General features: G+C 41.2%; 1 non-coding gene across 1 annotated transcript; it reads left to right on the forward strand.

The window, feature by feature from the left end:
- The first annotated feature begins 11,811 nt into the window (after positions 1–11,811).
- On the forward strand, positions 11,812–11,918 carry LOC127109294 (small nucleolar RNA R71). Its single transcript, XR_007796616.1, has one exon. It is a non-coding gene; the product is annotated as a small nucleolar RNA R71 (small nucleolar RNA).
- Positions 11,919–12,390: the final 472 nt, after the last annotated feature.

Consider the following 12,390-nt stretch of genomic DNA (forward strand, 5'->3'; position numbering starts at 1 on the left):
AGACTTGAGTTTGGTGTGTGAGAGTACTCACAATAGTGTTAAATTGGGAATGTTGAAGTTAACGAGTGGTATTCTGGATGAGATTAGAGAGGGTCAGAAATCCGATGTGCTTTTGGTTGATAAGTTGACTCTAGTGAATCAAGGTCAAGGTGGTGAATTCAGAGTTGATGAGAATGGTGTTTTGAAATTTGGTAATCGGGTGTGTATTCCGGATGTTACCGAACTTAGGAAGAGTATTCTTGAGGAAGGACATCGTAGTGGCCTGAGTATTCATCCTGGGGCTACGAAGATGTATCATGATTTGAAAAAGTTATTTTGGTGGCCGGGAATGAAAAGAGAAATTGCAAGTTTTGTTTATTCTTGTATGACTTGTCAGAAGTCGAAGATTGAGCATCAGAAGCCGTCTGGGCTAATGCAACCGTTGGCTATTCCAGAGTGGAAGTGGGATAGTATCAGTATGGATTTTGTTTCTGGTTTACCGAGGACAATTAAGAATTTTGAAGCTATTTGGGTGATTGTTGACAGATTGACAAAATCGGCTCATTTCATTCCGATCAGAATGGATTATCCGTTAGAGAGATTAGCTGAGTTGTATATTGAGAAAATTGTAAGTTTGCATGGTATTCCGTCGAGTATTGTTTCGGACAGAGATCCTAGATTTACATCGAAGTTCTGGGAAGGTTTGCAGAGGGCTTTGGGAACTAAGCTGAGATTGAGTTCTGCATATCATCCGCAGACTGATGATCAGACTGAGAGGACGATTCAGTCACTGAGGATCTTTTGAGGGCTTGTGTTTTGGAAAAGGGAGGTGCTTGGGATTGTTATTTACCTTTGATTGAGTTTACCTACAACAATAGTTTTCATTCGAGCATTGGTATGGCACCGTTTGAAGCTTTGTATGGTAGGAGATGTCGGACACCTTTATGTTGGTATGAGTCCGGTGAGAGTGTTGTGGTTGGACCGGAGATTGTTCAACAAACTACGGAAAAGATTAAGATGATTCAGGAGAAGATGAGGATTGCTCAGAGTCGTCAGAAGAGTTATCACGACAAGAGAAGGAAGTCACTTGAGTTTCAAGAGGGAGATCATGTGTTTCTTCGTGTTACTCCGATAACTGGGGTTGGTCGAGCTTTGAAGTCGAAGAAGTTGACACCTCGATTTATTGGTCCTTATCAGATTTTGGAGAGGATAGGGGAGGTAGCCTATCGTGTCGCTTTACCGCCGTCACTTGCGAATTTGCATGAGGTTTTTCATGTGTCTCAGTTGAGGAGGTACATTCCTGATCCGTCGCATGTGGTCCAAGTAGATGATATACAGGTGAGAGATAACCTGACTGTTGAAACATCACCTATGAGGATCGAGGATCGAGAGTTGAAGCAGTTGCGGGGTAAAGAGATTGCTTTGTTAAAGGTAGCTTGGGGAGGACCAGCAGGTGGCAATGTGACTTGGGAACTTGAGAGTCAGATGAAGGAGTCTTATCCAGAGTTATTCGCTTGAGGTATGTTTTCGAGGACGAAAACTCTTTTAGTGGGGGAGAGTTGTAACACCCCGATAAAATATGATAATTATTTAAATTAAGTTAATAGTATATTTATTAATTTAATTAAATAATTAGATTATTATTGGAATATTATTTGGAATTATTATTATTGGAATAATAAGTTGGAATATATATATAAGAGTTCCATTTGGTAAAAAGGGTTTTTTCACGTGAAAAACCAGAGAAGCGACAGAAAGTGGAAAAGGGCAAAGAGGAAGAGCAAGAGAGCAAGGGTTGAAGAAGGGAAAAGCTTGAAGCTAAAGGATTGCCGGATTAACTCAGGTAAAGGGGGTTTATCGTTGTTTAATGGGTATTATGGGTTAACATGTAATGGGTAGTAATAAGCCATTGATTTGACCCTAATTGGGATGTTGAATGCTGAAAAATTGAGATGAATAAGTTATGTTAAAGATGTAATTGAATCTGTAATTGGATGAGTCTTGATTTTCTGAAAGTGTAGCTTTTTACGGAATTGGAATCGGAGGTCCGGAAGTCCTCCAACGGCGAAAAATGCGGAGAATTCTGCATTCTGCTTCGTGTTAGCGCAGGAACAGCTTTCTGTCTTGTGTTAACCGGTTAACCCAGGGTGTTAACCGGTTAACACTGTTATGAATTGTGAAATATTGTTGTCTGTCTTGCGTTAACCGGTTAACCCAGGGTGTTAACCGGTTAACACTGTTGTGAATTGCCAGGAAGCGTGTTCTGTGTTGCGTTAACCGGTTAACCCAGGGCGTTAACCGGTTAACACTGTGTGAAAAGTCAAATTTTTTTTTTTTAAATGTGGTGTGCATGTTTGATGTTTGGCCTATATTGGCGTATGATATAATAGGGATCATTTCCCGTTGTTTTGAGCGGTAGGGGTATTAGTAGAGTGTGCTAATACTGTGATTGATTATGTGGCATGATATGATTATGTGATAAATATGTGGATGATGTATGATTGTATGCATAATGCTGTGGATGTATCGGTTATGTATGCAATTGTGAATGGACTGTTTATGGCTTAGAGTGTGAGCATATGTCCATTGTGAATTGTTGTTGATGTTTGCACGCTAGGTGATTTAGCGTGTATAGTATGGCCTTTATGGTGGTAGCTAATTCCCATGGTGAGGAATTAGTGAGTGAGTTATTGTGGATTGTTGTTGATGTTTGCATGCTAGGTGATTTAGCGTGCATAGCATAGCCCTTGGGGTGGTAGCTAATTCCCACGGTGAGGAATTAGTGATGTGAGTCACTAGGTCTCAAATGAGTGGGACTAGTGAGCTTGGTAGCCGTATCTGGATTTGATCGGTGAGGTTGAACTATGTGTTCACGAATAGTCGGTACCGCATGCATGGAGTCTCATTGCATAATGTATGTATGGCGTATAATATGAATGGATGTATTCCAATATTATACGTGTGTTTTGTGGTTGTGTTGAATATGATTGTGATTATGAGTTGGTGTTGCCGTTACTGAATGTGTGATCTGATTAGGGTGATGAAATGTGTTAGTTTACTTAGCATTACATGATATTTTATAATGCTTATTATATCGATTGAGGAACTCACCCTTACAACTATGTTTCAGGTAACGTGCAGTGATTGAGTAGAAGCTAGTCCTTGGAGTCTAGTGTAGTTCCTTAGTGGGTCATGCTCTGGTAGATGTAACATCGGGACGGGATGTTTTGCCTTGTTTTCGGTTTGGTTGTTGAATAACCTTACATGTAATGTGTTACATGTTTTGCGTGTTGTTGTTAATTTCTATCCGCTGCGAATTATGCAAATGTTTATTTTGATGAATAAATGAGCATGACGAGTTAAATTGGAACATGGTGTGAAGTGTCAAGTGTGACACCCTTAAATTGCATATCTACTCTGATTTATATTTTGTTGAATTAATTGATTTATTGGGGTATTTTAGAAGGGTGTTACATTAGTGGTATCAGAGCCTGGTTGGTCGAGTGGATTGGGTCCTATGAAGGATGTCCCCGATGGAGTCTATCCTTTTCCCAACAACAGTGTTGTTTCTCCAGCACGAGTGAGAAGTCGGTGCTCTCCCCGCAGAGTGTTCCTCAAGCAGAGTCTCCCCACAGAGTCGGAGTATCTGATCAGTTTTGGCTCCCCAGCCGGAGTTTTCATCATTTTGCATTTGGCATGTAGTGATCATTGCATCCTCAAAATGCGTAGCATTTCCATTCGATATGGAGCATTACACCATAGAAAAATTCAAACATATGCATTCATGTGTTCGAAACCAATCAGACCGTATCCCCGGCAGAGGCGGATTTTTGATCAACATCTGTACGACACGTTTGCTACAGTTGCTCCTGACAGCATTCAGGATTGATACCCCAGAGAGGTTTATTTCCTCATCCGTTGGCGAAAGGAAAGCCTGTTTCTCCCCAGCGAGATCCCAGCAAGTGTTTAGCCTTGCCCTGGCATGTGTAGATGTCATTTTGTGATATTGGTCGGTGTCATGTCAGCACCCGCGCGTGTTCTTTCTTTGGTGTCGGTAAACACCATCTTTCGGTGTACACATCGAGTATTTCCCAGTCATTCGTTAATGTCTAGTCTTCTGTTGGTGTCCGTAAACATCATCTTTCGATGTTCGTAATACCCTTATTCTTCCCCAGAAGAGTCCTCCTCTCCATTGGTGTCGATAAACGTCGAGTTTTTCCCAATCGTCCGTTGACGTTTGGTTGCGTCTTGTTCTCTCTCCCCAGTAGGGTTACCTCTCCGTTGGTTTCGGTAAACGTTGAGTTTTTCCTATGCGTCCGATGACGTATAGTTGCTTATTCCCCACAGATCATTAGTTAATGGCTGTTGATTCCCCCCAGAGTTACCTCTCCGTTGGTGTCGATAAACATCGAGTTTTTCCCGATCATCTGTTGACGATTGTTGGTGATATATTTCCCCATGCAGAGTTACCTCTCCGTTGGTCTCGGTAAACGTTGAGTTTTTCTCATTCGTCCGTTGACGTCTGATTGTGTATCCTGATTGTGTATCCTATTCCCCAGTAGAGTCGTCGGTGGACGTCCTATTCAGTTTCCGGTTGTTATATCCCTTCCTTAGTGAAGTGGTCTCCTTCTCCGTTGGTGTCGATAAACGTCGAGCTTCTCCCGTTCGTCCGTTGACGTATGGTCGAGTCTTCTCCTTCTCCGTTGGTGTCGATAAACGTCGACCTTCTCCCGTTCGTCCGTTGACGTCTGGTCGAGTTTTCTCCTTCTCCGTTGGTGTCGATAAACGTCGAGCTTCTCCCGTTCGTCCGTTGACGTCCGGTCGAATCTTCCCATTCATCCGTTGATGTCTGGTTACCTCTCCCTTGGTTTTGGTAAACGTCGAGTTTTTCCTGGTCGTCCCCAGTAGAGTTACCTCTCCGTTGGTTTCGATAAACGTTGAGTTTTCCCATTTCGTCCGTTGACGTATGGTTGTATCTCTTCCATTCATTCATTAATGATTGGTTACCTCTCTGTTGGTTTCGATAAACGTCGAGTTTTTCCTAGTTGTCCGTTGGCATCTAGTGGTAATTTCCTTCTCCTTCTCCGTTGGTGTCGATAAACGTCGAGCTTCTCCCGTTCGTCCGTTGACGTATGGTCGAGTCTTCTCCTTCTCCGTTGGTGTCGATAAACGTCGACCTTCTCCCGTTCGTCCGTTGACGTCTGGTCGAGTTTTCTCCTTCTCCGTTGGTGTCGATAAACGTCGAGCTTCTCCCATTCGTCCGTTGACGTCCGGTCGAGTCTTCCCATTCATCCGTTGATGTCTGGTTACCTCTCCGTTGGTTTTGGTAAACGTCGAGTTTTTCCTGGTCGTCCCCAGTAGAGTTACCTCTCCGTTGGTTTTGGTAAACGTTGTGTTTTTCCCATGTCGTCCGTTGACGTATGGTTGTATCTCTTCTGATCATTCATTAATGTCTGGTTACCTCTCTGTTGGTCTCGGTAAACGTTGAGTTTTTCCTAGTTGTCCGTTGGCATCTAGTTGTGATTCCCATTCCCATTCATCGTGTTGTGATATCTGGATGGGACAGTACCTTTGAAAAATCAAAATCCCCAGTAATAAACATCAGATCCCAGTGGACGTTTCCGTTGGTAGATCCCCGCATTGTGCAAATTTCTACGGTTCTTTGGTATTCAATCCCTGTTAACCCTGAAAGTCTGACAGTCGTTGCTCTCATCCGTTCGGGTTCCCAGTTGATTGAATAGGGGCAGTTGTAGCACCTCAAATTTGAACCTCCCATTTTGTATATACATTTTCATGATTAGGTAATTAACATTAACATTGTCCACTGCATAACATTGCATTGTCCATTGGCCCAAGTGCAAGCCATCAGTTCATCAGTCAAGACTGGTTAGGAGGATCAGTCAAGCAAACAAGCAAGTGCATTTTCCTATTGAAGCAAAGCCCTAAGGTTGATTCAACAAGTTCATATGACCTAGGGATCATTTTGAAGTGGTTTGGCTAAGGATTGGATGATCAAAGCTCAACAGTCAAGCTGAATTTCATTTGAAACCCTAGAAAGTCAATTGTGGTCAACTGTGCCTGAATTCATGGATTTGAAGGTGGGAGATGGTTTGAGAGGCCTCATTCATGTCCATACAAGTCTCATTTGACATTTCAAAGATCATCATTGAAGAATTTGAGGTCAGATGAAAAGTTGCCAAAAATAGTAAGTGACCTGTAATTTCAAACTGCCAAAAATGGAAAGGTCTTCTCCTCAAATTTACATCATCATAAAAGCTTCAAATGAAATTTTGTCCAACATGAAAGTGGAATATCTTTCTCTCACCTTTCCAAAAAGTCCAAGAACATGAATTTCTCATTTGTGGTTGGCAAGTTATGATCAAATCATTGTCAAGAAATTTTGAACTTCAAACTTGGATAACTTTCACACCAAATGGCCAAATCATGTGGTTCTTTTTGGAACATTTCACTCTTGATCTCTTCTATCCAAATCATTCATTACATTTCATCAAAAATCATCACACAAAAATTGCATTTTTCACTTGACTTGTATTTGAATTTGGAGGGAAAAAAGTCCATTTCAAAAAATATGCATTTGCCATACTTCCAATCACTTGAATTTGATCTAAAACAATATTTGGAGGGTGTTTGGCTAATAACTCGTGCACTGTAGCAGGTTCCATGCACATGAGGGGTGTTTGATCAATTTGCACATAAACTTGCATTTTCCTTAATCCTTGCATTTTGGCTAAGCTTGATTAACAAAGTGGATTAGCAGCACATATAAATAGATAATGCTAACAGAATTTCTGATTAACATTCATTCATCTCAGATCTAGATCAAAAATTGCAAAATCTTAATAACTTTCTCTCTCACTTTTCTGCAAATTTCTTCATAGAAGTTGCATTGTTTCTTCATTGATTCATCATCTGCAAGTGCTAGTGGATCTTTTGCCAGCAAGGAACCACCATTTTCGAGCAAAATTTCAGACTGTTAAAGTGAGATTCATCCATGGCAATTGCATTTTTTAGCTACTTCAAGTACAATTGAGCCACGATCCATCTTCCAGTCATCAACCTAAGCATCAAGGAAGTTCTGTTTGCACACTACAAGGCCAGAAAATCACAAAATACAAATCTGCAATTCAAACCAGGTCAGAATTCGATACTCTCGATTCATGAAATTATGCTATGGTTTTTGTAGATCTTGTATCCACGAGCATGCTGAACTTTGTAGTTTTAATTTTCATTGAGAAACAAGAAAGTTATCTGGATTTTAAGATTGGTTGATGAAACTTCCTTTGATCGATCCGTTCATGTGAGTAGGAATTAGGTCTAATGATGTTTAGATTAGTGATGAGCATTGAAAGACGAACACAATGGTATGCCGCTTGTTGAGTTTCGTGAATGTTTGTTCTTGAGCTGGAAAATGATGAAGAACATCAAGAACCCTAGCTATTTTCATTTCCAGAAATGTTTAGATCTTCCTGCGCGCGCTCTGCATGATTTTCCTTGTTTTTGCTCCATGCACCAATCAAACCGTGACACCTCCTTTAGTGAAACGCTGCGCTTCACTGTAGTGCGCCAGGATTTGAATAGCAACTGGCTTCGATCCTCCACTCCAGCGTTTCTCATTTTGGCATTTGCATTATTTCTCATTATATGATCCATGTTCATATACACTTGTTCCATTCATTTTTATTTTTTCTCCACACTTAAAAATTCATAACTCACAAAATAATTGACCAATTTACATGAGGTTTTTTGTGCCATGATCCTTGCCATGTCTACTATTTTATGGTGATTTTTGCAAAAATTGTGCACGCCTGGGTTTTAAAATTGCCTAGGGTTTGTTCACATGTGTTCTTTCATGTACCTTGCTTACCATTTTGATTGTGAAATGATGATGATTAATCCAATGGAGCTGAAATTTTTCATGTGTAAACTAGAAACCATTAGGAGCATTTTGGTATAGAGTTTGTGATTTTATCATTTCTGGTTTGTGAGATATGCTCTGTTCATTGGAGGTGTGACAATGTGTGTCACACCATTTCTTGTCCAATTTGTGGAATTTCTTTGCCATGCCTATTGAATGCCAATTAACCTGATTTTTTGCATGTTGAATCTTCTGGATGTTAGGCTTGAGTATGAATTTTTGTAGAAGTTTTGAGTGTATTTCCAATTTGTTTGAGAATTTCTTTTCTGTTTGACCAATTGTGGACTTTTTGTGAGTCATGATCTTATATGATTTGTGAAATTCTTGTTGTTTATTTGATGGACCTGAAATTTTGCACATGTGTTCTAGACACCTTGAAGTTTGTCATGGCTTTGATTTGGTTCATTTATCATGTGTAGTTTCTGTTTTATGCTTGCTTGAAGTTGATGCATGATTTGGTGCCTTCTATGAGCTTGTATATGCATGTTTTGACATATGGATTTTATTTGACTTGCTTCCACTTGTCCAAATGGCTTGAAATTTGGTGTGATGATCACTTGGTGGATGCTGTTTAGACATGATTTTTCTTGAGATTTATTGAAATGTTTTTGAGTTGATGTGGATTGAATCATTCTGTTTGGTTCTATGAGCTTCAAATTGCATGCTTTGCCTTCTATGCTTCATGAAATGAAATTGGTTGATGATATGAATATGAGACCACTTGGATTTGTTTCTTAATTGATTAATCTTGATTCTTGATTATTTTCATGTTCTGTTTTGGTTTATTGCTCCCATTTTGACCCTAGGCCATGTCCTAGTGGTTAGTGCTTAATGTTTGAGCTTTGTTTCAGGTCAAAGAGCACAATTGCTTATACTTGATGATGTGCACTCAATTGGAGTTGGTCCATTGCTTGTTTATGACTAACCTTGAGTTTGTTTTGTAGGTTTTGAGACTTAAGCCTAGGCTTTGTGGCTTGCACCTTTGTGCATTGCTTTGCTTGATTGTTGTTTGACTGTGTACAGTTAACTGTTGACCATTGTCTGTTTTACTTTTGTTTGAGTTGAGTACTGATTATGTTGGATTGTTTTCAGGTACCTTAGTTGCTATAGTTCCTTTGTGAACTTGCTTTTGCTTTGCTTGATAGCTTGAGCATTGAGGTATAATGTCTCTAACTCCATGTAGTCTGGAAGACCTGGCCTGTTACTTGGCCAGGCACCTGTCTAAAGTACTCCTTAAGAGGCAATGCTTGTGCTTGTTTATTTTTATCCCCAAGCAGGAAAAGACCTTTGATAAGGCAATTGGCAGATACAAGAGATGTGCAATCCATCTCCTGCTATTCTGTTGAGTCATCCCTTTGCTCACACAAATGGTGTTGATGCATTGTGGACATTAACCCAAGATCCTTGTACAGTTGTATAGTTGAGTCAGTGTCATAAGTGTAGAAGGGTTCCCACTTTCTGAACCCACACTTCTATCTGTTTAAAGCTCTCCCAGGCCAGGGATAAGAGCTGTGAGGCACACCCCTCACTTCCTATTTCATCTGCTTCACCCTAACTCTCAATGTTAGGGTTAAGAGCTAACATCAACTGATTACAGATGGCTTGTGTTGTACAGCCTAACCCTTGTGTGAGCCCACTTTGTGTGTATATAGTGTGTGCTATTTGTGATTGTTTGCTTTTGCCTGTGCTGTTTAGGATAGCTTGCTCCCTGTGCAAGTTAGATAGCAACCTTAACTTAGGGATGATTTGCATGATAACATCTAGGCTCGAGTCGTAGTCTCCCTAGTTGTGTCTCCCTTTGTTATCTGGTTAGGCTAGTCATGTGTCCCTGCGTAGGGGAACTACGTCGCCCTGATCCTCATACCAGATGAGGTACGTAGGCAGGAGATGAGCTGATCTCTCCGGGCGCCCTTTTTGTTTTGTCTTTGTGTGTGTTAGGAGATGGATGTAAGCCCAGTGATTGGCATTCCGTATCCTCTTGTTGTGTGCTTGGAGTCCGATGTAAGTCCAGCGATTGGCATTTGGTTTCCAGTATGCGTGTGTTTGGTTCGGAGTCTGATATAAGTCCAGCGATTGGCATTCGGTTTCCAGGTTTGCCTGTGTTTGTGTGGAGTTTGACGTTAGACCAGCGATTGGCAGTCGATTTCCTGTGTTGTTTTGTCTTGCGTGCATTAGCCGAGCTACGAGTGTTCTGATTCTTCTTCGTCCAAGAAGATACGTATGCATAGGATGCGACATCCTAGCGAGCATGTTTTCCCCTAGTCCGAACTACGTCGACTCTGATGTCTATGCCTGATAGACTACGTAGGCCCAGGATGCGATATCCTGCCGAGTCAGTCTTGTTTGTTTTCTTGTGTCTCTTTCAGCCTGTGTAGATGTTTGTTTGAGCAGTGTTTTAGCAACCATATTCCTTCCTTTTGTGCGTGGATCTCGTCGAGTACGACGGATGCGTAAGGGTGCTAATACCTTCCCTTCGCATAACCGACTCCCGATCCCATTCTCTTTGGTCGCGAGACCATGTCTTTTCCAGGTTTACTTCGAGCGTTTCCTTTCCCTCTTTTGGGATAAATAACGCACGGTGGCGGCTCTGTTGTTTTGTTTTCCCGCCGGTTTTTCGCGTAATGCGACAATAAGGTATAGAGAAACTACCAGGGTCTTTAAGTTTAGGAGGCATATTTTGGATTATCGCGCTGCACTCAGCAGTGAGTGTAACGGTTTCGCTATCTTCAAGTTTCCTTTTATTAGAAAGAATTTCTTTTAAGAACTTAGCATATGAGGGCATCTGTGTAATAACTTCTGTAAAAGGAATTGTGACGTTTAATTGTTTCAGTAGGTCAACAAATTTTTTAAATTGGCCCGCGTCTTTGGTTTTAATTTGCCTTTGAGGATAAGGGACAGGTGGTTTGTAAGGCGGTGGAGGTACATAAGGTTCTTTCTTTTCTACAGTTTCCTTATTACACTCTTCCTTTTCCTTAGGTTTACTTTCTTCCTCATTTGACTTTTTAGAGTTTTGGTTTTCAATCCTTGGGTCAGATGGTCCTTCTACCTCTGTTCCACTTCTTAATATAATTGCATGAGCGTGGCTTTTCGGCTTAGGTTGGGGCTGTCCAGGAAATGTACCAGTTAGGGCAGCAGTAGGCGCTTGTTGTTGAGCTACTTGCGAGATTTGTGTTTCCAGCATTTTGTTATGGGTAGCCAGGGCATCTACTTTACTTGCTAGTTGTTTAATCTGTTCGTTAGTGTGTACATTCTGGTTTAAGAACTCTTTATTGGTTTGCTGTTGAGAAGCTATGAAGTTCTCCATCATGATTTCCAAGTTGGATTTCCTAGGAACGTTATTGTTAGGTGTAGATGGGGTCGGCTTTTGATATCCAAGAGGTATAGATGGGGCTTAACTGGGAGCTTGACCTGGTGCGTATAAAGCATTATTACTCTTATATGAAAAATTAGGATGGTTCTTCCAGTTTGAGTTATAGGTATGCGAGTAGGGATTTCCTTGAGCATAGTTCACTTGCTCTGCTTGGATTCCTGTTAGGAGTTGACAATCTGTAGGAGTGTGACCTTGGATTCCACAGACTTCGCAATTTTGAGTTACGGCAACCACGGTGGCTAGAGGTGATACATTTAAACTTTCAATTTTCTGGGCAAGAGCATCCACTTTTGCATTAACATGATCAAGGCTACTTATCTGGTACATGCCCCCTTTTGTTTGAGGTTTTTCTACCATTGTTCGGTCGCTTCCCCACTGATAATGGTTTTGGGCCATGCTCTCAATAAGTTGATAAGCGTCGGCGTAAGGTTTATCCATAAGCGCACCACCGGCGGCGGCGTCTATTGTTAACCTTGTGTTGTACAAGAGACCATTATAGAAGGTATGAATTACTAACCAGTCCTCTAAACCATGGTGTGGGCAAAGTCTCATCATGTCTTTGTATCTTTCCCAAGCTTCGAAAAGAGACTCGTTATCTTTATGTTTAAATCCATTTATCCGGGCTCTCAACATAGCTGTTTTGCTTGGAGGAAAATATCAGGCAAGAAAGACTTTCTTCAACTCATTCCATGTGGTGACTGAGTTGGAAGGAAGAGACTGAAGCCATCTTCTAGCTTTATCTCTTAACAAGAAAGGAAAGAGACGAAGTCGAATTGCCTCTGAAGTGACACCATTAGCTTTAACAGTATCAGCGTATTGGACAAATACGGATAAATGAAGGTTTGGATCCTCGGTAGGATTTCCAGAGAATTGATTCTGTTGCACTGCCTGCAACAGCGATGGTTTAAGTTCGAAGTTGTTTGCTTCGATTGCGGGTGGAGCAATACTCGAATGCGGCTCATCTTGCGATGGAGCGGCGTAATCTCGAAGAGCACGAGCTGGTTCTGCCATCTCGGGTATCGGCGAAGGAAGGAGATTTTTAAGATCAGGAATTTCGATTGGAGGAAGATTGTTTGCAGCGCGATACTCCTGAATTCGTCGTAAG

This window comes from Lathyrus oleraceus, chromosome 7 (assembly GCF_024323335.1).
Source record: "Lathyrus oleraceus cultivar Zhongwan6 chromosome 7, CAAS_Psat_ZW6_1.0, whole genome shotgun sequence".
Classification (NCBI taxonomy): Eukaryota; Viridiplantae; Streptophyta; class Magnoliopsida; order Fabales; family Fabaceae; genus Lathyrus; species Lathyrus oleraceus.